This window comes from Phyllobates terribilis, unplaced genomic scaffold (assembly GCF_046119375.1).
Source record: "Phyllobates terribilis strain yellow unplaced genomic scaffold, ASM4611937v1 Scaffold_5__5_contigs__length_657084704, whole genome shotgun sequence".
Lineage (NCBI taxonomy): Eukaryota > Metazoa > Chordata > Amphibia > Anura > Dendrobatidae > Phyllobates > Phyllobates terribilis.
The window spans coordinates 637,109,252-637,135,623 of NW_027362765.1; the positions used below are offsets into that span (position 1 = coordinate 637,109,252).

At 48.7% G+C, this 26,372-nt stretch overlaps 1 protein-coding gene across 2 annotated transcripts in view; it reads left to right on the forward strand.

The window, feature by feature from the left end:
* The first annotated feature begins 549 nt into the window (after positions 1-549).
* TUBGCP2 (tubulin gamma complex component 2) overlaps positions 550-26,372 on the forward strand; it is a 348,385-nt gene continuing 322,562 nt past the window's right edge. The window contains exon 1 of one of the 2 annotated variants that reach the window (XM_073686175.1): positions 550-568. The gene's annotated coding sequence lies outside the window, so the exon portion shown is untranslated. The other variant, XM_073686172.1, reaches the window with a different exon arrangement.

Sequence of the window (26,372 nt, forward strand, 5' to 3'; positions counted from 1 at the left end):
ATTGTGCTGCCTCCAATAATATATACCTGACAGGAGCCCATACATTCTGCTGCCTCCAATAATATATACCTGACAGGAGCCCGTACATTCTGCTGCCTCCAATAATATATACCTGGTAGGAGCCCATACATTCTGCTGCCTCCAATAATATATACCTGACAGGAGCCCATAGATTGTGCTGCCTCCAATAATATATACCTGACAGGAGCCCATACATTCTGCTGCCTCCAATAATATATACCTGACAGGAGCCCGTACATTCTGCTGCCTCCAATAATATATACCTGACTGCAGCCCATACATTCTGCTATCTTCCAGGTCCTGACTGCAGCCCATACATTCTAGGCTCAACCATGCCTCTACCCTCAAACCGAAGGATATTTGCGTTCCAAGTCTCAATTCCAAATTGTCCATGTGCGTTGCAAGTGACGCATACGTCCTACTATTTAGCGCAAGAGCACGACTCTTGCGGAATAGTTTTGTCCCTGATATGCTTATGGAAAAAAATACGAGAGCAGCCATGTTATAGAAGCCCAAAACGCTAAGACAATAATGGCAAGTGAAAGAGGTCAGAAAAGAGACGGTAATCCTTCTCCGTTTAGCTCTAACCTTTCAGCTTCACGACTCAGCTGTCCGGCGCGCTCAGTGTCGGTGTCCGGTTGTCATAGCTTCGCTAGGCAGAGTCCCCAGCCGGCACTGTGCAGGACAGTGAACGCCCAGTCACATACAAACCCCAGAGCCTGTGAGGCGGCCTGTTGCGGTGTGAACGGTGAGTCTAGTCACGTCTGCCATGTACTTCTCTATCGTAGTTTGCATTGTCTGCGCTGGTGTATAAGTCCAACTGGGAAAAGCATGAGCATCAGACATCTCACCTCCAGGTGGTCCACTGAGCGGAGCCGTGCTGGTCATCGCTGACAGCCAGCCCTTGCCGGAGGATCACCCCACTGAGCGGAGCCATACTGGTCAGCGCTCACAGCCAGCCCTTGTCAGAGCATCACCCCACTGAGCAGAGCCGTGCTGGTCAGCGCTCACAGCCAGCCCTTGCCGGAGGATCACCCCACTGAGCAGAGCCGTGCTGGTCAGCGCTCACAGCCAGCCCTTGCCGGAGGATCACCCCACTGAGCAGAGCCGTGCTGGTCAGCGCTCACAGCCAGCCCTTGTCAGAGGATCACCCCACTGAGCAGAGCCGTGCTGGTCAGCGCTCACAGCCAGCCCTTGTCAGAGGATCACCCCACTGAGCAGAGCCGTGCTGGTCAGCGCTCACAGCCAGCCCTTGCCGGAGGATCACCCCACTGAGCGGAGCCATACTGGTCAGCGCTCACAGCCAGCCCTTGTCAGAGGATCACCCCACTGAGCGGAGCCGTGCTGGTCAGCGCTCACAGCCAGCCCTTGTCAGAGGATCACCCCACTGAGCAGAGCCGTGCTGGTCAGCGCTCACAGCCAGCCCTTGTCAGAGGATCACCCCACTGAGCAGAGCCATGCTGGTCAGCGCTCACAGCCAGCCCTTGTCAGAGGATCACCCCACTGAGCAGAGCCGTGCTGGTCAGCGCTCACAGCCAGCCCTTGTCAGAGGATCACCCCACTGAGCAGAGCCGTGCTGGTCAGCGCTCACAGCCAGCCCTTGCCGGAGGATCACCCCACTGAGCGGAGCCATACTGGTCAGCGCTCACAGCCAGCCCTTGTCAGAGGATCACCCCACTGAGCGGAGCCATGCTGGTCAGCGCTCACAGCCAGCCCTTGTCAGAGGATCACCCCACTGAGCAGAGCCGTGCTGGTCAGCGCTCACAGCCAGCCCTTGTCAGAGGATCACCCCACTGAGCAGAGCCGTGCTGGTCAGCGCTCACAGCCAGCCCTTGCCGGAGGATCACCCCACTGAGCGGAGCCGTGCTGGTCAGCGCTCACAGCCAGCCCTTGTCAGAGGATCACCCCACTGAGCGGAGCCGTGCTGGTCAGCGCTCACAGCCAGCCCTTGCCGGAGGATCACCCCACTGAGCAGAGCCGTGCTGGTCAGCGCTCACAGCCAGCCCTTGTCAGAGGATCACCCCACTGAGCGGAGCCGTGCTGGTCAGCGCTCACAGCCAGCCCTTGCCGGAGGATCACCCCACTGAGCAGAGCCGTGCTGGTCAGCGCTCACAGCCAGCCCTTGTCAGAGGATCACCCCACTGAGTGGAGCCGTGCTGGTCAGCGCTCACAGCCAGCCCTTGCCGGAGGATCACCTCACTGAGCAGAGCCGTGCTGGTCAGCGCTCACAGCCAGCCCTTGCCGGAGGATCACCCCACTGAGCAGAGCCGTGCTGGTCAGCGCTCACAGCCAGACCTTGCCGGAGGAGCAACCCACTGAGCGGAGCCGTGCTGGTCAGCGCTCACAGCCAGCCCTTGCCGGAGGATCACCCCACTGAGCGGAGCTGTGCTGGTCAGCGCTCACAGCCAGCCCTTGCCGGAGGATCACGCCACTGAGCGGAGCCGTGCTGGTCAGCGCTCACAGCCAGCCCTTGCCGGAGGATCACCCCACTGAGCAGAGCCGTGCTGGTCAGCGCTCACAGCCAGCCCTTGCCGGAGGATCACCCCACTGAGCGGAGCCGGTTTGGTCAGCGCTCACAGCCAGCCCTTGCCGGAGGATCACCCCACTGAGCGGAGCCGTGCTGGTCAGCGCTCACAGCCAGCCCTTGCCGGAGGATCACCCCACTGAGCAGAGCCGTGCTGGTCAGCGCTCACAGCCAGCCCTTGCCGGAGGATCACCCCACTGAGCAGAGCCGTGCTGGTCAGCGCTCACAGCCAGCCCTTGCCGGAGGATCACCCCACTGAGCGGAGCCGTGCTGGTCAGCGCTCACAGCCAGCCCTTGCCGGAGGATCACCCCACTGAGCAGAGCCGTGCTGGTCAGCGCTCACAGCCAGCCCTTGCCGGAGGATCACCCCACTGAGCAGAGCCGTGCTGGTCAGCGCTGGTCAGCGCTCACAGCCAGCCCTTGCCGGAGGATCACCCCACTGAGCGGAGCCGTGCTGGTCAGCGCTCACAGCCAGCCCTTGCCGGAGGATCAACCCACTGAGCGGAGCCGTGCTGGTCAGCGCTCACAGCCAGCCCTTGCCGGAGGATCACCCCACTGAGCGGAGCCGTGCTGGTCAGCGCTCACAGCCAGCCCTTGCCGGAGGATCACGCCACTGAGCGGAGCCGTGCTGGTCAGCGCTCACAGCCAGCCCTTGTCAGAGGATCACCCCACTGAGCGGAGCCGTGCTGGTCAGCGCTCACAGCCAGCCCTTGCCGGAGGATCAACCCACTGAGCGGAGCCGTGCTGGTCAGCGCTCGCAGCCAGCCCTTGCCGGAGGATCACCCCACTGAGCGGAGCCGTGCTGGTCAGCGCTCACAGCCAGCCCTTGCCGGAGGATCACCCCACTGAGCGGAGCCGTGCTGGTCAGCGCTCACAGCCAGCCCTTGCCGGAGGATCAACCCACTGAGCGGAGCCGTGCTGGTCAGCGCTCACAGCCAGCCCTTGCCGGAGGATCACCCCACTGAGCGGAGCCGTGCTGGTCAGCGCTCACAGCCAGCCCTTGTCGGAGGATCACGCCACTGAGCGGAGCCGTGCTGGTCAGCGCTCACAGCCAGCCCTTGTCAGAGAATCACGCCACTGAGCGGAGCCGTGCTGGTCAGCGCTCACAGCCAGCCCTTGTCAGAGGATCACGCCACTGAGCGGAGCCGTGCTGGTCAGCGCTCACAGCCAGCCCTTGTCAGAGGATCACGCCACTGAGCAGAGCCGTGCTGGTCAGCGCTCACAGCCAGCCCTTGTCAGAGGATCACGCCACTGAGCGGAGCCGTGCTGGTCAGCGCTCACAGCCAGCCCTTGTCGGAGGATCACCCCACTGAGCAGAGCCGTGCTGGTCAGCGCTCACAGCCAGCCCTTGTCGGAGGATCACCCCACTGAGCAGAGCCGTGCTGGTCAGCGCTCACAGCCAGCCCTTGTCGGAGGATCACCCCACTGAGCAGAGCCGTGCTGGTCAGCGCTCACAGCCAGCCCTTGCCGGAGGATCACCCCACTGAGCGGAGCCGTGCTGGTCAGCGCTCACAGCCAGCCCTTGCCGGAGGATCACCCCACTGAGCGGAGCCGTGCTGGTCAGCGCTCACAGCCAGCCCTTGCCGGAGGATCACCCCACTGAGCGGAGCCGTGCTGGTCAGCGCTCACAGCCAGCCCTTGCCGGAGGATCACCCCACTGAGCGGAGCCGTGCTGGTCAGCGCTCACAGCCAGCCCTTGCCGGAGGATCACTCCACTGAGCGGAGCCGTGCTGGTCAGCGCTCACAGCCAGCCCTTGCCGGAGGATCACCCCACTGAGCGGAGCCGTGCTGGTCAGCGCTCACAGCCAGCCCTTGCAGGAGGATCAACCCACTGAGCGGAGCCGTGCTGGTCAGCGCTCACAGCCAGCCCTTGCCGGAGGATCACCCCACTGAGCGGAGCCGTGCTGGTCAGCGCTCACAGCCAGCCCTTGCCGGAGGATCACGCCACTGAGCGGAGCCGTGCTGGTCAGCGCTCACAGCCAGCCCTTGTCGGAGGATCACCCCACTGAGCGGAGCCGTGCTGGTCAGCGCTCACAGCCAGCCCTTGCCGGAGGATCAACCCACTGAGCGGAGCCGTGCTGGTCAGCGCTCACAGCCAGCCCTTGCCGGAGGATCACCCCACTGAGCGGAGCCGTGCTGGTCAGCGCTCACAGCCAGCCCTTGCCGGAGGATCACCCCACTGAGCGGAGCCGTGCTGGTCAGCGCTCACAGCCAGCCCTTGCCGGAGGATCACCCCACTGAGCGGAGCCGTGCTGGTCAGCGCTCACAGCCAGCCCTTGCCGGAGGATCACCCCACTGAGCGGAGCCGTGCTGGTCAGCGCTCACAGCCAGCCCTTGCCGGAGGATCACCCCACTGAGCGGAGCCGTGCTGGTCAGCGCTCACAGCCAGCCCTTGCCGGAGGATCAACCCACTGAGCGGAGCCGTGCTGGTCAGCGCTCACAGCCAGCCCTTGCCGGAGGATCACCCCACTGAGCGGAGCCGTGCTGGTCAGCGCTCACAGCCAGCCCTTGTCGGAGGATCACGCCACTGAGCGGAGCCGTGCTGGTCAGCGCTCACAGCCAGCCCTTGTCGGAGGATCACGCCACTGAGCGGAGCCGTGCTGGTCAGCGCTCACAGCCAGCCCTTGTCGGAGGATCACGCCACTGAGCGGAGCCGTGCTGGTCAGCGCTCACAGCCAGCCCTTGTCGGAGGATCACCCCACTGAGCGGAGCCGTGCTGGTCAGCGCTCACAGCCAGCCCTTGTCAGAGGATCAACCCACTGAGCGGAGCCGTGCTGGTCAGCGCTCACAGCCAGCCCTTGTCAGAGGATCACGCCACTGAGCGGAGCCGTGCTGGTCAGCGCTCACAGCCAGCCCTTGTCAGAGGATCACGCCACTGAGCGGAGCCGTGCTGGTCAGCGCTCACAGCCAGCCCTTGTCAGAGGATCACGCCACTGAGCGGAGCCGTGCTGGTCAGCGCTCACAGCCAGCCATTGTCAGAGGATCACGCCACTGAGCGGAGCCGTGCTGGTCAGCGCTTACAGCAAGCCCTTGCCCGAGGATCACCCCACTGAGCAGAGCCATGCTGGTCAGCGCTTACAGCAAGCCCTTGCCCGAGGATCACCCCACTGAGCAGAGCCGTGCTGGTCAGCGCTTACAGCAAGCCCTTGCCGGAGTCATAAGTTACTTACCGGTAATGGGATTTTTCGGAGACCATGACAGCACCATGAGAGAGAGGGGATCCGCCCACCAAGGACAGGAAACCTACAGGCTTAAAAGGGGGCGGTCCTCCCTCTATCCTCAGTTTGGTTTCCTGTCCTTGATGGGACCCTTCAGGCTTACCTGCAGATGCCTTGCCTGACTGGCCGGGTGTTAGTGGGAATGCCTACTCCACTTAGGTTGGCTCAGTTGATGGTGTTACGGTGGACTCAAGGGGGTCTGCACCGTGTGCGCGCGGCTGCGAGCTGCCTGGGAGGAGAAACTCCGGCGCAGCCCACCATCCCCTGCTGCCCCAGAGCTCACTGATGCTCTCTGGACTTCATACCCCCCCCACTTGGTGCGGTGTGAGGGGCATGGTTACGGTCTGGTATCGTGGGACGCAGATCCGGGGACGAGGCCTCGGCTGACGCACTTCCGGGTGTGCATCCTCCTGAGTCCTCACATGTGTTGCGGCGGCAGAATGCCGGCGAGGGGGAGCGCGTCAGCAGGGGCAGAGGGGCAGAAATCTTCAGTGCCCGGTATATGTATGAACCGGGTTCACTGAAAGATTGCTTCCTGTTGGTCTGCATGATGGAAGTGCAGGGAGAGAACGTGCAGCAGGAGAACGAGCCACAAGAGCAGCTTCGGCATCAGCTGCTTTCTGGGAAGCACCATGAGGGCTCGGTAAAATCCATGGTTAAAAACCATCACCTTCGCTCTGGCAGTCTGAGTGACCAGTCTGGAGTCATGCCTGGGGGCAGCCAGGGGAGTTCCGGCAGACGTGATGATTCGACAGCCTCTAGGGAAGAACCCTCGGCTGCGAGAGATCCTTCGTCCATCCTGGTACTAACCTGTTGGTGGGGTAAGTGATCTTTGTGAAAATTCACTAGGGTAATGGCGTCCCCTTCTTTTTCCTGTCTTTCAGGGGAAGAAGTGTGCCTCTAAAGTAAAACCCAAGTAATGCTTTTTATGTAGAGCCCCATTACCAGACGCGTACCCTAAGAGGCTCTGTCTGTCATGTATTAGAGAAATGGTGACTGAAGAGACCCCCAACCTCTCAGCGAAGTTAAAATCCCTTGTTAAAACAGAAATCTCCAAAGCCCTGGCAAGCCAGAAAAGTTCGGTGGACTCCCCTTCAGACAGTTCCCCGGTTTCGGAGGGTGCAGTTGGGTCAGGGGCATCATCTGAGTCAGCATCCTCTTCAGACAAAGGCTCAAGTTGCCATTGCTTTCCCCTGAATGAAGTGGATGTCTTAGTAAATGCAGTCCGCTCTACAATGGGAATTGTGGATACAAGGGCGGAGAGTTCGGTGCAGCACCTGATGTTTAGGAGATACGAGCCCCGCAGGGGCAAAGGTAGAGGGCTATTAATTGGTTCCTCCTCCCAAGGACCCGGGCTGTCATCCTTTCTTCCTGCCTGGGAACGTATTTCTAACAGTTGGATCCTAGGTCTGGTCAGTTCGGTTAAGATTGGATTTCCAATATGCACCCCCACAGAGATTTATGGTAACCTCCTCTCGTTCTGCCCCCGTGCAGCAATTAGCTCTGGATTCGGAAGTTCAGGAACTCATACAGAAGTCTGTCATGCGGGAGGTTCCGGGTCCAGAAAGGGAGAAAGGGTTCTATTCCTCTCTTTCTGATCCCAAAGCCCGATGGTTCCTTCAGAACGATTATAAACTTGAAAGCCCTAAATAAGTATTTGAGTGCCTTCGTTTAAAATGGAGTCTTTCAGTTTAACAATAAAACTTCTGTTTCCTGAGTGTTACATGGCTGTCCTGGACATTAAGGATGTGTATTATCACATACCCATTCATGAGGGATATCAGAAATACCTCAGGGTGGCAGTTAAATTACAGGGGGTGGTAAGACACTTTCAGTACACGGCCCTTCCACCGCGCGCTCTCCCTCTCCTCATTCATTGGGAAAGCGCCCAGTGGATGCTGGGAACTATAATTATATATCTTTACCTTAGGTAGGCTATAATCTCTGCGACCAATTTTGTAAAAATTCGAGGCGCCTATGCCAGACCGAAAGGAAGACATTGAAATTGGAAGTGGCAATTCTGATTTCCTTGCTTTAATGCAAAGCGCAGAAACTCTGGACAACAGGGATGGATAGGAACGTGATGATAAGCATTCTTTAGATCTGTTGTACACATCACCGAATCTCTGTCTATGAGGGGAATGGTGGACTTTTTTAGACTCCATCCTGTATCTCTTGTATCTTAACCACTGATTTAGTGGTTTTAAATTTATTATGGTGCGATTTTCTCCTGATGTTTTTTTGATAGTGAACAGACTTGAGTAATGACCTTGACCTAGCTCCGATTTGGCAACTGGAATTACTACTCCTGACTTTATCAGTTCTCTTATGTCTGACGACATAGGAGAATGGAAGGTCTTAGACAGTGGATATGTGACTACTACGAATCTCTCTGAAGGTTCCCGGATGAATTGTAAAATGTACCCCTGGGAAATATTTTTTTTGTACTCACAGATTTCGGGAGATGAGACGCCAGGAGTCTGCAAACTCTGAGACATCCTCCTACAGTTATGTTGTCATTGTCTCCTACCTCCTGAACCTGACCCAAAGGGAGGGGATCTACCTCTACCCCCTTTGGGGTAGCTCCACCGACCGATTTTAGCTTTTCTCTGGTATTCTTGCCTCTTGGAGGGGTGTGACTTCTGAAAGGGAAAAGATCTTTTTAACCTATCCTCAGGGAACCCCTTCTTTCTATCCGAGGCACTTTCCAGAACATTATCCAGTACTGGACCAAACACCCTTGACCCCGAAAAGGGTATAGAACAGAGCTTATTCTTAGACTGATTGTGTTCATCCAAATGGCTCTACGAGCTGCTTTGGATATAGAGTTGTTCTGGCCGCAAACCTAACAGATTCTTAAGATACGACAGCTGAAAAGCCTGTCTCTAACTTCATTAAGAGGAGACATTCTAGCATGTGTTCCCTGGATGTTTTCCCTCTTAACTGTTCCTCCAGTTGATTGATCCACAGGTGCATGGATCTAGCAACTGAAGTGGCAGCTATATTAGCTTTCATAACTGCGGCTGATGCCTCCTAGGCTCTCTTCAGGAACAGTCAGCATTTCTGTTCATGGGTTCTCTAAGATTTGACTAATCTTCAAACGGATTTGAAGTTTTCTTAGCCTCTCTGGCAACTGGGACATCGATCTTCGGGATCTCCTCCCAAGTCTTAATATCCTCTGGTTCAAATGGCAGCTGAAGTCTGAAATCTCGAGGCATGACTAGACGTTTTTCCGCATCTTTCCACTCCTCCAGAATCATCACCTGGATGTGGCTGTTTACAGGAAAAACTCGATGCTTCTGTGACCTCAGGCCCGCAAACATCTTGTCCTGGATCGACTGGGTTTTCAGGGTTTCCATCTACTTGTTGTGGCTAGGGCTGGTACTGCACATCTGCCTTCTATTCAAAGCAATAGGAGGCAGATGTGCAGTTACCCTGCGGCAACCACTACAAGTAGACTGTGCAGCTTGCAAGTGAGTACTGTCGGCCAGTGGCCGCCGACACCTGGATCAGACATTGATGACCTATCCTAAGGGTAGGCCATCAATGTAAAAGTAGTGGACAGTCTCTTTAAAGGGAACTTCCTAAGCAATGCTACCCAAGCCATGAGGAGCATGAATCGGAGCCTGGCTGCACTATTTATTTATTTTACTCAATTACAGTCATATGAAAAAGTTTGGGCACCCCTATTAATCTTAAGCTTAATGTTTTATAAAAATTGGTGTTTTTGCAACAGCTACTTCAGTTTGATATATGTAATAACTGTTGGACACAGTAATGTTTCTGCCTTGAAATGAGGTTTATTGTACTAACAGAAAATGTGCAATCTGCATTCAAACAAAATTTGACAGGTGCATAAGTATGGGCACCCTTATCATTTTCTTGTTTTAAATACTCCTACCTACTTTTTACTGACTTACTAAAGCACTTTTTTTGGTTTTGTAACCTCATGGAGCTTTGAACTTTATAGCCAGGTGTATGCAATCATGAGAAAAGCTACTTAAAGTGGCCACTTGCAAGTTGTTCTCCTGTTTGAATCTCCTCTGAAGAGTGGCATCATGTGCTCCTCAAAACAACTGTCAAATGATCTGAAAACAAAGATTATTCAACATAGTTGTTCAGGGGAAGCATGCAAAAAGCTGTCTCAGAGATTTAACCTGTCAGTTTCCACTGTGAGGAACATAGTAAGGAAATGGAAGAACACAGGGACAGTTCTTGTTAAGGCCAGAAGTGGCAGGCCAAGAAAAACATCAGAAAGGCAGAGAAGAAGAATGGTGAGATCAGTCAAGGACAATCCTCAGACCACCTCCAGAGAGCTGCAGCATCAACTTGCTGCAGATGGTGTCACTGTGCATCGGTCAACTATACAAGGCACTTTGCACAAGGAGAAGCTGTATGGGAGAGTGATGCGAAAGAAGCCGTTTCTGCAAGCACGCCACAAACAGAGTTGGCTGAGGTATGCAAAAGCACATTTGGAGAAGCCAATTTCTTTTTGGAAGAAGGTCCTGTGGACTGATGAAATCAAGATTGAGTTATTTGGTCATACAAAAAGGCGTTATGCATGGTGGCAAAAAAACACAGCATTCCAAGAAAAACACTTGCTACCCACAGTAAAATTTGGTGGAGGTTCCATCATGCTTTGGGGCTGTGTGGTCAATGCTGGCACTGGGAATCTTGTTAAAGTTGAGGGACGCATGGATTCCACTCAGTATCAGCAGATTCTTGACAATAGTGTTCAAGAATCAGTGATAAATATGAAGTTACAAAGTGGATGGATCTTTCAGCAAGACAATGATCCAAAACACCGCTCCAAATCTACTCAGGCATTCATGCAGAGGAACAACTACAATGTTCTGGAATGGCCATCCCAGTCCCCAGACCTGAATATCATTGAACATCTGTGGGATCATTTGAAGAGGGCTGTCCATGCTCGGCGACCATCAAACTTAACTGAACTGGAATTGTTTTGTAAAGAGGAATGGTCAAAAATACCTTCATCCAGGATCCAGGAACTCATTAAAAGCTACAGGAAGCGACTAGAGGCTGTTATTTTTGCAAAAGGAGGATCTACTAACTATTAATGTCACTTTTCTGGTGAGGTGCCCATACTTATGCACCTGTCAAATTTTGTTTGAATGCAGATTGCACATTTTCTGTTAGTACAATGAACCTCATTTCAAGGCAGAAACATTACTGTATCCAACAGTTATTACATATATCAAACTGAAATAGCTGTTGCAAAAACACCAATTTTTATAGAACATTAAGCTTAAGATTAATAGGGGTGCCCAAACTTTTTCATATGACTGTATATAGTGCCATTAATTCCACAGCGCTTTACAGACATTATCTGAACTGTCCCCATTGGGGCTCACAATCTAGATTCCCTATCTGTATGTCTTTGAGTATGGGAGGAAACCCATGAAAACACTGGGAGAACATACAAACTCCTACAAACTCCTTGCAAATGTTGTCCTTTGAGGGATTTGAAACCAATACCCCAGTGCTGTAAGGCTGCAGTGCTAACCACTATTGCGGCAAGTTATGTTTTTCTCAAACGGTCCGGTTTGTCAGAAAAAACATAGTTTGAAAACCTGGCTGGGAGCCATAGGGAGATACTGGACTAGTCCGATACCGTCCATAGCCAGCTTCTCCATACCCCACTGCAGGTGGTTGACAGGTCTGTTGCTAAGTACACATCGGGAGACCTGTCAATCAACTAGAGTGGAAGAAGAACCCTGCTGGCGACTCTTCAAATCTGTTTTCTCTGAAATGCATAGTGTCGCAGAAAAAACCCATACCCGGGCTGCTGTTGTGCATCCGGGATCTGAGTCCTGCTGCCTGTAGTTTGGGCAGTATGAATTTAGTGACAGGTTCCCTTAATCTTTTGTACAGGGCTTTTAATTAAGTCATTACTGCTATGTATGTGTCTTCTATTATGTTCTACCTGTTTAGGTCGTTAGAAACACCCATTATCTACTACTACTGTTATTTTACGCAATGATATATAACACTGAGTAATTAGAATCGGGTAGTGGGGAGGGGTAACTGTCTAGTTGCCCAGAGCCCTGTCTCCCCCAGGGCTCTCATTAGGGGTGGTAATGTCGCTGTCACACCTGGGGCAGGGATGGGGGGGCCAACGCTGCAGGCAAGTAGCCTTTTCCTTTCAATGAGACAGGAGCTACGCTGTTCCTGCACTCTCAATAGAAACTGCTAGGCAGCGCTGAACTCGACCCCCTCCAGCCTCTGCCTGTCACTTCGGTCTGAGGCTGAGCTCTTTTTTTCTGGGCAATTGACAGGATGCTGAAGAAATCAGATGAGACACAGATATATACCAGCAGAGCTGCCACCAGGAATTTCAGGGCCCCATACTGGCAACATTTTTGGGCCCCCAAGAACTCCGCCCAGCTTCCACACCAGCTCTGCCTCCACTCCTCAAACCTTCCACAATCCCACCGCCTACTCTTCGAAAAACTCCACTTCTGCACCAAGTCCTCACCAATCATACTTTAACATTTCCCATCGAACACTATATCACATACATAGCCATCAACTTTTGTTTTGGCCAAAAGGTTTTTTAACCTGCCACCACAATAAGGTAGACTTTTTTTTGTCAAAGCCCTTCTCTACGCTAATGTGGAGGTTTCACCAATTTAAGATATACTAGGTAACTGCTCTCCTCTAAATTAAAGATGTCCGAGTGCATGCAGAGAAGCTAATTAACCAAATCTACTAATCTGGTTGATAAACTTCACTCAGACACTGAACCATGCAAATGGCATAATGGCCCACTTTATTACGTAGACATGGGGTTAAATAGCATTCTCCTTCTAGGTGGGATTAGTAAAATTCCTTGCTCTTTTCTGATAACTCTGCACGCTGTAATTTGTTCATCCATGTATCTTTTGACTTTAGTGACGCCTTAGGAATTCCGATGGGAGGGGGTGAGTTTGTCTCTCAGCTCCATCTTTGCCAACTCGACATGAATCTCTCTGTTATCAGCTGAGCACATGCATATGTCATTCCCAGGAAATCATTTAGTTGTTCATGTCTACAAATTAGAACAGAAGCTGTTAGTTATATATTCATTAACTATTAACATAATCCATGTGCATATACACATTTGCATAAATACATACACATAGATTATTCCATCATCGGTATATTGATTCACACTGATTAGGTAATCTATTAAAAGAAATGAATTCATTTTCTATAATATATATATATTTACCTTGACACTAACCTATTAAAAATGTCTTAAAATAGCCAATACTCTTTTTAGATATATTTTTATTTAAGGAATGTGTCACATAATTTTGTTAAAATGACCAATAATACCACATATAAGGGACAAATCACACCATGGCCCGACCACATATTACCAACGCCACCACAACTTTGTGACCGAATACTACAATACTGACCATTAAAAAAATAAAAAAGATAAAAGTAAATCTAAATAGACCATGTAATTATGGGCTCTCCTGTCAATAAACAAAACCTATACAGAGACTAGGAGTGATGGCCAGATATGTTTAAAAATGATCCTTTTATCAGTACAAGTAATTAAAATATGCCCACATAATAAATAAGTAATTACGTTAAAAGGAGAATGTCAGACAAAGGCTTTATCCATGCAGGTAATTCCCAAGATGTATTACCAATAGAATGTATGTGAACACATATTAGGTTACAAGTATTCAAAAGAGGCTACACAAAGTATTTGGTGGAATTAAAGGGGTTGTCCGGTACTTTTTTAAAATTGCCCAATGTATTGAGCATGTGGGTATAAGTATCAGTGTAAATACCTTGTGTTGCAGATACTGCCTGTGAGCGGCGCTATCGGTGGCCACTCACAGGCATCACGTGACCCCGTGCTGATGTCACCACAAGTGAGGCGTGACTCAGCACTGGGGTCCCTGCTGCTGGATTTTGGGCAGGGTTATTCCCTGCGTCACATCCGGCATCCACCGCGCGCTTTCCCAATGAATGGGGAGAAGGAGTGTGCACGGTGGACGCTGGGTGTGACGCAGGGGAATAACCCCGCCCACAACCCAGCAGCCACCGGTGGAACGCGGAAGAGGGACAGCCGGGGGTCACGTGATGCCTGTGAGTGGCCAGTGATAGCGCCGCTCACAGACATTATCTGCAACATAAGGTATTTACAGAGTTACTTATGCCCACATGCTGAATACATTGGGCAACTTATAAAAAGTACTGGACAACCCCTTTAAAGCGCACTTGTCAGCAGGATTGTGCTCAGTAAACCACATACAGTGAAGGAAATAATTATTTGATCCCTTTCTGATTTTGCAAGTTTGCCCACTGACAAAGACATGAACAGTCTATAATTTTAAGGGTAGGTTAATTTTAACATTGAGGGATAGAATATCCAAAAAAAAACCAAGAAAATTCCATTCCTCTGGCAAACAACACTTAATACTTAGTGGCAAAACCCTTGTTAGCAAGCACTGCAGTCAGATGTTTTTTGTAGTTAATGATGAGGTTTGCGCACATGTCAGGAGGATTTTTGGTCCACTCCTCTTTGCAGATCCTCTCTAAATCATTAAGATTTTGAGGCTGTCGCTTGGCAACTCGGAGCTTCAACTCCTTCCATAAGTTTTCTATGGGATTAAGGTCTGGAGACTGGCTAGGCCACTCCATGACCTTAACGTGCTTCTTTTTGAGCCACTCCTTGTTGCCTTGGCTGTATGTTTTGGGTCATTGTATTGCTGGAAGACCCAGCCATGACCCATTTTTAATGTCCTGGCGGAGGGAAGGAGGTTGTCACTCAGGATTTTACGGTACATGGCTCCATCCATTCTCCCATTGATGTGGTGAAGTAGTCCTGTGCCCTTAGCAGAGAAACTCCCCCAAAACATAATGTTTCCACCTCCATGCTTGACAGTGGGGACGGTGTTCTTTGGGCCATAGGCAGCATTTCTCTTCCTCCAAACATGGCGAGTATAGTTAATGCCAAAGAGCTCAATTTTTGTCTCATTTGACCACAGCACATTCTCCCAATAACTCACAGAATCATCCAGGTGTTCCTTGGCAAACTTCAGACTGGCCTGCACATGTGCCTTCTTGAGCAGGGGGACCTTGCGGGCACTGCAGGATTTTAAATCTTTAAGGCGTAATGTGTTACCAATGGTTTTCTTGGTGACTGTGGTCCCAGCTGCCTTGAGATCATTAACAAGTTTTCCCCCGTGTAGTTTTAGGCTGATCTCTCACCTTCCTCATGATCACGAATACCCCACGAGGTGAGATTTTGCTTGGTGCCCCAGATCAATGTCGATTGACAGTCATTTTGTATTTCTTCCATTTTCTTACTATTGCACCAACAGTTGTCTCCTTGTCACCCAGCATATTACTTATGGTTTTGTAGCCCATTCCAGCTTTGTGTTGGTCTATGATCCGTGACATCCTTAGAGAGCTTTGTTCTTGCCCATGTGGTAGAGGTTAGAGTCTGATTGATTAATTGAGTCTGTGGACAGGAGTCTTTTATACAGGTGACTATGTAAGACAGCTGTCTTTAATGCAGGAAACGAGTTGATTAGGACCGTCTAACTGGTCTGTAGGAGCTAGAACTCGTAATGGTTTGTAGAAGATCAAATACTTATTTCCTTCACTGTACACTGTCAGGTGGACCCAGGTACACTGAGTAAAATTATACCTTGCAGGATGAAATCCGTCCTGTGGTTCTTTTCTAATCTTTATTTTCAGTTTTGAGATAATGGTAGGCTCCTGCTTCGGGGCAGCTTTTGTAGAGGGGCTTTATCTGGCGCTCTGCTTATGTATTCCACTGTAAGCCTTCTGACAGGTCTCTGTATATGCAGTGACCTGCCTTTTATTTTAAATCCTTCATGTGTAATTGTGGTAAAATGGCCCCACACATGCGCAGCAGCATCTCTCATTTGCCGAGAGATGGTACTCGGCAAGCGCAGCGCCACATTGCTGCAGGCAAATTTCTTTTTCCTCCATCAAAATGGCGCCGCTCTCGTTATTCTCAGGCTAGGTCCCGCTTTCCTACCAATAGTAGTAACAACTTTCCACATGAGTGAGGAGATATTCTTGCCCTCCTTCTGCCAGGGCCAGAAAATAGTCAAGAACTGACTTTTCACTCCTTAGGTGTTAAGAGTAGTTTTCCAATACCTGGAAACCACAAAGGACTGGCGAATAGATCCCAGTTTTGTTTTTACGGTTTGGAGGTAAAAACAAGGGGAAAAAGATGTCAAAAGCAACGCTGGCAAGGTGGGTTAGGTCAGTGATCAGCGTCAGAAGGAAGATCTCCTCCAGATAACCTCAGAGCCCATTCTACTAGCAGAGCGCAGAATAAATGTGACCCGTGCCTTATTACGATTTTTGGGAGGCAGAATGAGCAAATACATAGCAGTACAAGAATAGTTCTTATTTTTATGCCGTTTTTCATGTGGTGTAAGTGATAAGACGGTTTCATTCTTCAGGCCAGTATAATTAGAGATACCAGTTTTCTATGTTTTTTATTTTTGTTTTTTTTATACTTTCACACAGTAAAAATGCTTTTTTATTAAAAAAAATAGTATTTTCGTTGCCATATTCTGAGAGTTGTAACGGGTTTAACTTTTTTTGGTGAACTGAGCTGTATGAGGGCTGATTTGCAGAACATGCTGTTGAAGGCTCGCCTTGTGGAAAAGAAGCCTCTGCTCTCTAGGGTGACATCAGCCGAGGCAGCTGAATCCCCGGCAGGAGCCGTCTGTGACTTTTATGCCAGGGAAGAACGGCACTTGGCACAAGTTGCATTTACCTGCCTGTTGGTGCTTAGGCACATTTTTTTTTTAACTATCTTTTTATTTAGTTTTAAGAAAATAACAAAAAGTGTATACAATACTTTAGACTGACAAACGTTGACGTCTACATAGAAATTAAACCTACAGAAAACGAAATACAACATAACATACAGGGCTGGTTTCAACAGATTTCAAGGATTACATTGATTAATGACTATTAAAGTAGAACAATATTTTCTGGATGATTCAACCAAACTTTCCAATTAACATTGTATTATTTGTGTGTGCTATAATTTTTTCGAAAGCACAAGTTTTATTTATCGGTTGTATTATCTCTTCGTTGGCAGGAATACCTGGGGATTTCCAATATCTTGTAATCACTATTTTTGTGGCTAGAAGAATATGTGAAGCAATTACTCTGCCATTGGAGGGAATGTGTATCTAGCAAAAGTATTGTTAAAGAAGGACAAGTTTTCTTTTTTTTTTTGGTGGAGTAGAGAAGAGATCAGGTGAAAAGTAATCATCCAGGTGGAAGCGGTTACTGGACAGCTCCAAAATGTTTGGATTAAAGAACCTTTTTGGCCACAATTATGCCAACAGAGTTGAGTAGAGGGAGGGGAACAGAGATTGAAGCCTCATTAGGGTGTAATACCATCTTAAAACTGTTTTCATATTGGACTCAAGATAAAAGGCACATTTGAAGGTGTGAGCTTGTCCATTCAATACTCCAGAATGTCTTATTCAATTATTTTTCCCACGATAAAAAGGGAGTACACTTTATAAAAACATTTTTCATGTCTATTAAAATATTTATAGGTTTTAGGCCCCCTTTATTGGATGAAACATTTGAAAGAGTCCATATTAATCCTGAGTTTACCATTCCTTCTGAGATAGGAAAATGTTGTAATGCATGCCAGACCCGGAGATTTATGTGGAACTCTTCATTGGGAGTTTTGAAATGAGAATGTAAATAAGCAAAAGAGAGGAGGTTAGGACCTTCATACAAATCTTCCACTAGTACAATGCCTCGTTTTGTCCAGTTTTTAATATTAAGATCTGGTATTACGAGTTCAAAGGTTTTCAGTGGAGTTATGGACATAACGGGCTGAGGCATTAGTACCTTTTGATGGAATTCTTTCCAGCTGGAGATGGATGAAACTGTAATATACCTGGCGGCGTCCTTGCATAGTGGTCCATCTCCCACTGTGCAAGAGCGCGCACTTGATCTCCTGTCCAGAATGTCTCTCTGGCTTCCCTCCATGCTGTCTGTTTGTGTCTGTTTCTGCTGCTTAAGGGCGGCGCCCGATCACTTCCTGCTTTTTGTACCTGCTGTGGGTCACACCTCTTGTGCGTCCTCAGCCTATTGCTGTCTGTCACCTGGTATATAGCTCAGCTGCGCCCATCTATCCCTGCCTGAGCATAGTGTTTCTTTCAGTGTGTGCTTGCACTCTGAAGGTGCCAGGTCCCGTTCTGTGTTCTCTTGTCTGCCTATCCTGGAGGCTGTATTTCCAGGCCTGTCTGAACACGCTCCTAGCCTGTTCCTCCTGCCTTCTAGGGGCCGATTACCTAGACCTGTTCCTGTATCTTGTCTGACCTGTCTGAACACGCTCCTAGCCTGTTCCTCCTGCCTTCTAGGGGCCGATTACCTAGACCTGTTCCTGTATCTTGTCTGACCTGTCTGAACACGCTCCTAGCCTGTTCCTCTCGCCTTCTAGGGGCTGATTACCTAGACCCGCTCCTGTATCTTGTCTGTCCTGTCTGAACACGCTCCTTGCCTGTTCGTCCTGCCTCTCTGGGGGCCGTATTCCCAGACCCGCTCCTGTATCCCGCTGCAGTGTCGGTCTCCTCCGTACACTCAGTTCCAGTCTGAACTCTCTCCTATCCTTTACCTGTTTTGCCTCTATGTCCGTTCCCTTCCTTTTTCTGCAGAGTCTGAACTCGTACCTAACTCCTGCTTGTTGTCTCTGTACTCCCGTTTGTGAGTTTGTGGTCCACTCGCTACTTCACTGCAAGTACCCTGTGGGTGTCTGGCTCTGCCTTTCCCTTCCTGTCTGTTCCGTGTGAACAGAGCCCTGTCCCCCCTACTCAGCCTAGCCTGCTCTGACTCCTTTGCTTACCGCTCCGGCGGTTCTAGCCTGCTCTGACTCCTTGCTCACTGCTCCGGCAGTCCAGTCCTGTCCTGCCCTGCTTCTGCCCGCTGCTCCGGCAGTCCTGTCCTGCCCTGCTTCTGCCCGCTGCTCCGGCAGTCCTGTCCTGCCCTGCTTCTGCCCGCTGCTCCGGCAGTCCTGTCCTGCCCTGCTTGTGCTCGCTGCTCCTGCAGCCCTGTCCTGCTCTGTTCTTGCCCACCGCTTCGGGCGTTCCCTCTCTGCTGTGGTTGTCTACCGCATCTGCGGTTCTGTGACCCAGTCTGTACTGGGTCTTAACCTTTCTGTGCTCCAGCCCGTCCTTTCGGCCAGTACCTCCCTGCCTGCATACTCGCCTGTATCCACCCATCTGCATACCTGCCGTGTTTGCTTATATCCACCAGTCTGTGCCAGCCTAACCTGCCTGTTCCTGAGTCCCAGTGTGTACTGGGTCCTATCCCGCCTGTGTTCCTACCTGCTAGTGCCTCCCTGTCTGCACTCTAGCTGTGCTTGCCTGTACCCCTCTACCTGTATTGTTCCTGAGTCCCAGTGTGTACTGGGTCCTATCCCGCCTGTGTTCCTACCTGCTAGTGCCTCCCTGTCTGCACTCTAGCTGCGCTTGCCTTTACCCGCCTGCCTGCATACCAGTCGTGCCTGCCTATACCCTCCAGTCTGTGCGCCAGCCTAACCAGCCTGATCCAGTAATCCCTGTGTGGGTCAACCCCCGTGTCCGGAGTTTGACCTGGAGTAGCACCTGGTCCCTCTGCCCGGTTTCTCCCTGGTGCACTGGCGTCGTATGCCGTCGTGCCATCTTGGTCGGATCGGCCAGATACTTAGTCACGCCCCTCCAGGCACTCTCCGGTTCATGGTCCAGTGGAATCACTACAATCACACGCACACGCCGCTCAGCCCGGGCGTGTGCATAACAGAAACAGTAAGAGGATGAGCGTCTATCTTATTAGTTGGAGCAATCAAAGATGCATTAAAGAAGTTGTCCACTATTTTTACATTGCCCTATCCATAGGCTAGGGCATCAATGTATGATCGGCCGGGATACTGCATGCCGCACCCCCGCCGATCAGCTGTCAATTGAATGTGAGGCGGATCTGCAGTACACCGCGGCGGCCACTGCCAGTATATCTTGGACCCGGTGAGTGATTTTGCTGCATGGAGGGACCCAGGATCCTGCACTCGCTGTGGGCGGGGAGCGCAACTCTGCTGGAGGTGTCTGGGTCACGGGGGCAACATGCCGTCAGCAGAGACACGGCATGGAGGTCTCGGTGCCATCTTTGCTCCGGTCTTCTGTAAAGTAAAACTTCAATTTTCCTTGGTTCTTCTGATTTCTTTTACCTCAGGTCATTATGCCCGGTGTTAGGTGAGAGGGATGAGACATAAAAAGTAGAATGAACACTGCATACGTTGCTGAACAGGCTCTGGGTGAGGGAGGTCAGTACTCACACAGCCATGTTAGTCAGCTGCCAGGCCACGCCCCACATTTTTATTTTTATAAAGTGCCGTATATACTTTTTAGGGCAGCTTGGGACTCACAATATCTCAGGCTCAGCAGATGGTACTTACTGTGAGGCAGCCATGTCATAGCTGCCTCACTTGCTTTTTTGGTGGATTGAGTTGGAGCTTTTATTGGGAACGTTTTACATAACATTTTGGCTCACATTTATCCTGCGCTCTACACTGAGCACTTTGATCAGTGTTTCCATCTAAATCTCCAAATGACACAATTCAGATGAAACCCCTTAGGGATCCCTGCACCATAATGAGGCAGCAGAGTTACTTTGGACTCCGTCTGGCCTCCGTTGCACCTGGCTGTGAGAGCCGGGTCTCAGCTGTCATGTAAGCTGAGTTTTGGCGGCGATAGTCCGGGCACTGCTCTTGTGCCCGTACGATCGCATGGAGATATGTCTTAGGCAGGAGAAAATTCACAGCACACTCTCTTGTTTCAGGTTATGCAAAGAAATTTTATTATCATTGAAAGTAGACATATGCAAAAATGTCACAAGGTGCTGGGAGATTTGCGGCAAAGTTATGTAGGACTTTTCGACCCCTTTCAGGTGCTTTATCACAATGTCGCTGTAAAGGAAAGAGACCAGATATGAGAGTTGTGCACTGAAAGACACAGAACAACAATCTATAGTCAATCAATATCCCAATTAGTATGTATAAAATATATTCAATAGATATACAAGCTATATACAGGTCCATAGATCAATAAAGACTTGTAGGTATGGTGGCAAAAAGTGCCAACCTTGAAATATACAGGTAAATGTATAGATGCGGAGGGATTACACATGTGATAGAAAACCCCGGAGGGAAGATAACCGTGGGTGTTATATATCTCTCTTGCCCAAGGGATTTGTAAGGGAAAAATAAATTAGTGGTTGTATACACTGCTCTACCAGAACCTCAGAATATGCCAATCTTCTGATATTCTTTCCATACGTCCTAGGTCTGACACCCCTTCCCAACCAGGACATAAACCAAGGTTGTGAAGAGGTTAAAATATTGTCTGACTCCCTTTTGTTCATCCTGAAATTCACTTTATTCTCTGCATAGACTTTATTAACTTACCGGCTGGCAGCTACCTGTTTTTTTTTTTCTAAGCTCATAGCCGGAGCTAGCAGGCCCCCCTCCACCCTCTTCTTGGCCTCAGTGTACAGGACCACCCTCTGCTCTTCCACTACACACTCATTGGCTGTTGGTATCTGCCTCTGCACTGCCCTCTGCCCACCCAATGCATACTCATTGACAGTGTCTTCCCCAGCATTGACCTCTGTCATTCATCCCAGCATTGAAAGTGATAGAGCAGTGATCATCTCCTCCTCAAATCACATCTATAGTGTTAATAAAGTTGTTACTTGTCCCCTGCATTGCCCGTCAATGCCAGTTGTAATTAATTGGGCCCATACTGTGTCCAGAGATGGGGCTCAATCTCTGGTACTTTGTAATATACAGTCATGGCCGAAAGTGTTGGCACCCTTGAAAAAGATCAAGAAAATGAAGTATATCTCCCACAACATTATTGCAACTACACATATTTTATTATACACATAATTATTTCCTTTGTGTGTACTGGAACAGCACACAGAATCAGAGAAAAAGGCAGCATGGACATAATTTCACAAACCACCCCAAAAATGGGCCCGACAAAATTGTTAGCACCCTCAACTTAATATTTGGTTGCACACCCTTAGGAATAAATAACCGCACTCTATTGTTTCCTATAACCATCAACAAGCTTCTTAGACCTCTCAACACTGGAATTTTGGACCAATCTTCTTTTGCAAACTGCTCCAGGTCCCTGATATTTGAAGGATGCCATCTCCCAACAGCAATTTTAAGATCTCCCCACAGGTGTTCAATGGGATTTAGATCTAGACTCACTGCTGGCTATTTACAAACTCTCCATCGATTTTGTTTCCATCCATTTCTGAGTCCTTGTTGAAGTTTGTTTTGGGTCATTGTCCTGCTGGAAGACCCATGACCTAGGACACAAACCCAGCTTTCTGACACTGGGCACTACACTGCGACCCAACTCCTTTGCCTTGCACACAGTGTATCCATACTGCAATATAAAAACGCCTTTCGTAAAAGGAGGTGTAATAGGAACAAGTTCTCCAGAGAACAGTGAAAATGAAAGGACAGAAAGCCAAAAAGTAGAGGTATCATGTTCGGTGGTCCTTCCTTGGAGAGTAGGAAGCCTTCTAAAAGGCCGGCTTCCCCAGGTAGGAGGAAGACTGTCCCATTTCCTGCCTGCCTGGGAGAAGATTACATCCAGCACCTGGATTCTGGAAATAATAAGATCATAACTAGAACTGGAGTTCAGATCTGTCCCTCGGCAAACCTTCAGGATCTCATCTCCCAGAGGGTCCAGGGAGCGATCAGCCTTAGAAATTGAAGTGTTAAACTTGGTAGAAAAACAAATTCTGACGAAAATACCGATTTTAAGGAACAAGGGAAGGGATTTTATTCTCCCTTATTACTAATAAAAAAAACAAACAAAACCGATGGCACCTTCAGGACCATGGTCAACCTTAAGGGGCTGAACAAATTCTTGGTTTACAGACCCTTAAAGATGGAATCCATAAAATCGGCCATAAAAATGCTGTTTCCAGGATATTATGAGTGTGCTGGATTGGAAGGACCCTTATTAGCAGGTTCCAATCCGCGTGAAAGATCAACAATTCCTGAGAGTTGCCTTGTATATCATCAAGCAAGTCATGCATTTCAGTACACACCTCTACCCTTTGGCCTGTCTATGGCCCCAAGAATATTTACAAAGATCATTCTGGAAATCGCAGTGTATCTTTGGGAACAAAATACCCTGCTAATCCCGTACTTGGATGATTTTCTGGTGCTATGCAGGTCAGTAGAGCACCTCAATCGCCAACTGACAGAAGTCAGAGCCAGTCTGACCAAGCTAAGATGGATGCGAAATCTAGATAATTCAAGACTGGAGCCACAGAGGGTTCAGTTTTTCTTAGGGCTTACCTTAAACTCAAAAGAATAGACTTGCCTTCTACCAGATGGAACGAAGCATAAAATTTTGACCTTAGTCTCAGCAGCGGTCACATAGCCAGCTATGACCCTAAGAAAGGCAATGTCTCAACTAGGGACAATGACTTCATCTATCCCAGCAGTCCAGTGTGCTCAGATATGCTCCAGTCATTTGCGACAGGATATCCTAGGAGCAGAAAAAAGACTCAAAAGCTATTTAGAGGGGAAGATAATGCTTTACCAGATGTCTATCAATTCCATCACATGGTGGCTGGAATTAGAGAACCTGTCGCAGGGAGTTCCTTGGTGTTATCAGGTCAAAGATATTATTACGACATGGGGATCACATCTGAGGGATTGTGTAGGCCAGGAAGTTTGGTCAGAGACTGAAAAAAAATATTATCTTCAAATATGGAAGAGTTGTCAGAAGTGAAAAATGCAATGAAACTCCTTTCCTGCCTGCAAGGGCATCATGTTCGCATAATTTCGGACAACTGCACAGCAGTCACCTTCATCAACCATCAAGAGGAGCAAGCAAGAATCATTTTAGTGGCTCCATTCTGACCCAAGAGACCGTGGTTCACCTGGATAACGATGATGTCCGAATCAGATCCATGGGTCCTTCAAGATGTTCTGGATCTTCTCAGACAGGGTCCAATCTTCCATCCTCAGAGGTTGGGCCTGCACTTGACGGCCTGGAGTTTGAAAGGTCATTGCAGATCCAAGAAGCTTTTTCCCCTAACTTAGTCACCACTGTTTAAAAGCAGAAAACCAACAACTAAAATATATGGTAGAACATGGGCGAAGTTCTTGTCTAGTTCGAGGCAGTCTGCAAAAGGTAAAATTTCTATAAAGTCCATACTAGAATTTCTCCAGAGGGAGTTGGAAATGGGGGTGAGCTACCAGCACCCTTAAGGTGCAGGTGTCGACCCTAGTAGCCTTGTATAATTACAATTTGGCTGTAGATTAGTGGATCATTAGATTCATCAAGGCATGTGACATAACCAGACTGATTACTGCTCCAAGAATGCCTCCATCGAATCTGAAACTGATCTTGTAAGCATTAACTAAGCCTCCATTTGAGCTTTTAAAATAATTAAATCGGGACACTCACTTTGAAAACAGTGATATTGGTGGCCCTGATGTCAGCTCGCAGAGTCAGCGACTTACAGGCACTATCAGTCAACCACCCGTTTACACAAGTCACTGAAGATAGGCTGGGTCTGGTCTTAATGTAACTCTATCTTATGAAAATTGGCATCCAAATTCCATAGAACACAAGAAATCATTCTCCCTTCATCTTCTTTTTTTTTTATTTTATTTTATTTTTTTTTAGTATTACTAAGAATTCAGAGGAGCAGAAACTTCACACCCTAGACGTTAGACTGGTTTTGATAGAATTTTTGGCAATACTCAAATAATGGAGGAAAAATTAAGCTTTGTATGTGTCCTTTCAGGGAGCTAGGAAAGGCCTCCACTATAGCTAGCTGCAGCGGGAACCCGATTCGCTTAGCCTATTTTTCTAGTAATGTGTCAGTTCCAGAGAACTTGAGGGCTCATTCCATCAGGGCGGTGGCGACCTCCAGGGCTGAAAAGGCGGAAGTGTCTACCGACAAGATATGTAAGGCAGCAACATGGTCATCTTCTTCCACCTTCTATAAACATTACCGACTTGATCTGTCTTCCTCTGATGATCTGTCTTTTGGGAGAAAGGTGTTACAAGCAGTGATCCCTCCCTAAGGTGTCTGTTTTATATAAATCTCTCAGGTGGTGCTGTCATGTGAGAAGGTGAAAAAATCTTACCGGTAACTGGATTTTAAAGAGCCTATGACAGCACCCATATTCCCTCGCTTTCATCACTGGTTGGTGTGTACTACGTATGGGTGTATAGTGAGAAATGTTTGATTGGTGTTGGTTTGTATTCATAACTGTCTCTAGGTCCTCTCATGCTCTGAAACCCAACTGATGCTGAGAAGAGGTACCTCCCTTTTATATCAGTAGGTTTCTTGTCCTTGATGGGCGGATACCGTCTCTCAGGTAACTAAGATTTTTTTTCAACAATTTTGGTTCCTAAGTCCTCTGACTTATCCTTCTATTCTCCACTCTTAGTGTGGCACACACAGACACACAATTCAAAGATTGAGTTAACTTCACCCCTTTTAATCTGGTTTCAGGTATGATTTTTATATTGCCCACATCTGTTACTTGCCACAGGTGAGTTAGAATAAGCTTCACATGCTTGAAAGAATGGAATAAAACGCGATAAAAACGACGAATGTAAATAAAAATGGTACCGCTGAAAACATCATCTTCTCCCGCAAAAAACAAGCCGCCATACAGCTCCATCAGCCGAAAAATGAAAAAGTTATAGCTCTCAGAATAAAGCGATACAAAAAAATTATTTTTCTATAAAATAGTTTTTACTGTGTAAATGCGCCAAAACATAAAAAATCAATAGAAATGTAGTATCGGTGTAAATGTACTGACCCGAAGAATAACTCTACCTTATCAATTTTACCACACACGAAATGGCATATAAAAAAACCAAAAAAAAATTCTTGAGTTGTTGGTTTTTGTTTATACTGCCTCCCAAAAATCGGAATAGAAAGCGCTCCAAAATGTAATTTGCCCGAAAATGGTACCAATAAAAATGTTAACTCGTCACGCAAAAAACAAGCCCTTACATGACTGTTGGCCGAAATATGGAAAAATGTTTGCAAAAACTAGTCTTTGCAAAAAAAAGTGTGTGACTGCTGCCAAACATAAAAACCCAATATGAATCTGCTATCGCTGTAATCGCACTGACCCAAAGAATAAAGTCGTCTAATCACTTATACCGCACGAGGAACGGCGTAAAAAATAAACTCTAGGGTTGGGGTTGTGCTAGGGTTGTATTAGGGTTGGGGTTGAGATTTTTTCAAAAGTAAAGAAAAAAATGATGACGATATGGCGACTTGTCTTGAGCGCAGTTGCTCGCTACTTGAGTTTGCATCGAGTGCTTGAGTATGCACCGAGTATCGCGGGTGCTGGAGTGACATGCTCGAGTCTCCGTCCCATATGTTTTGCAGCTGTTATACAGCCAAAAAAACCTTGCGGGGATTGCCTGCCATGCACGAGCGATCCTCGCATGTTTTTTTGGGTGTTTAATAACCGTAAAACATGCGGGGTCGGGGACTTGAGCATGGTGCATACCTGAGTACCT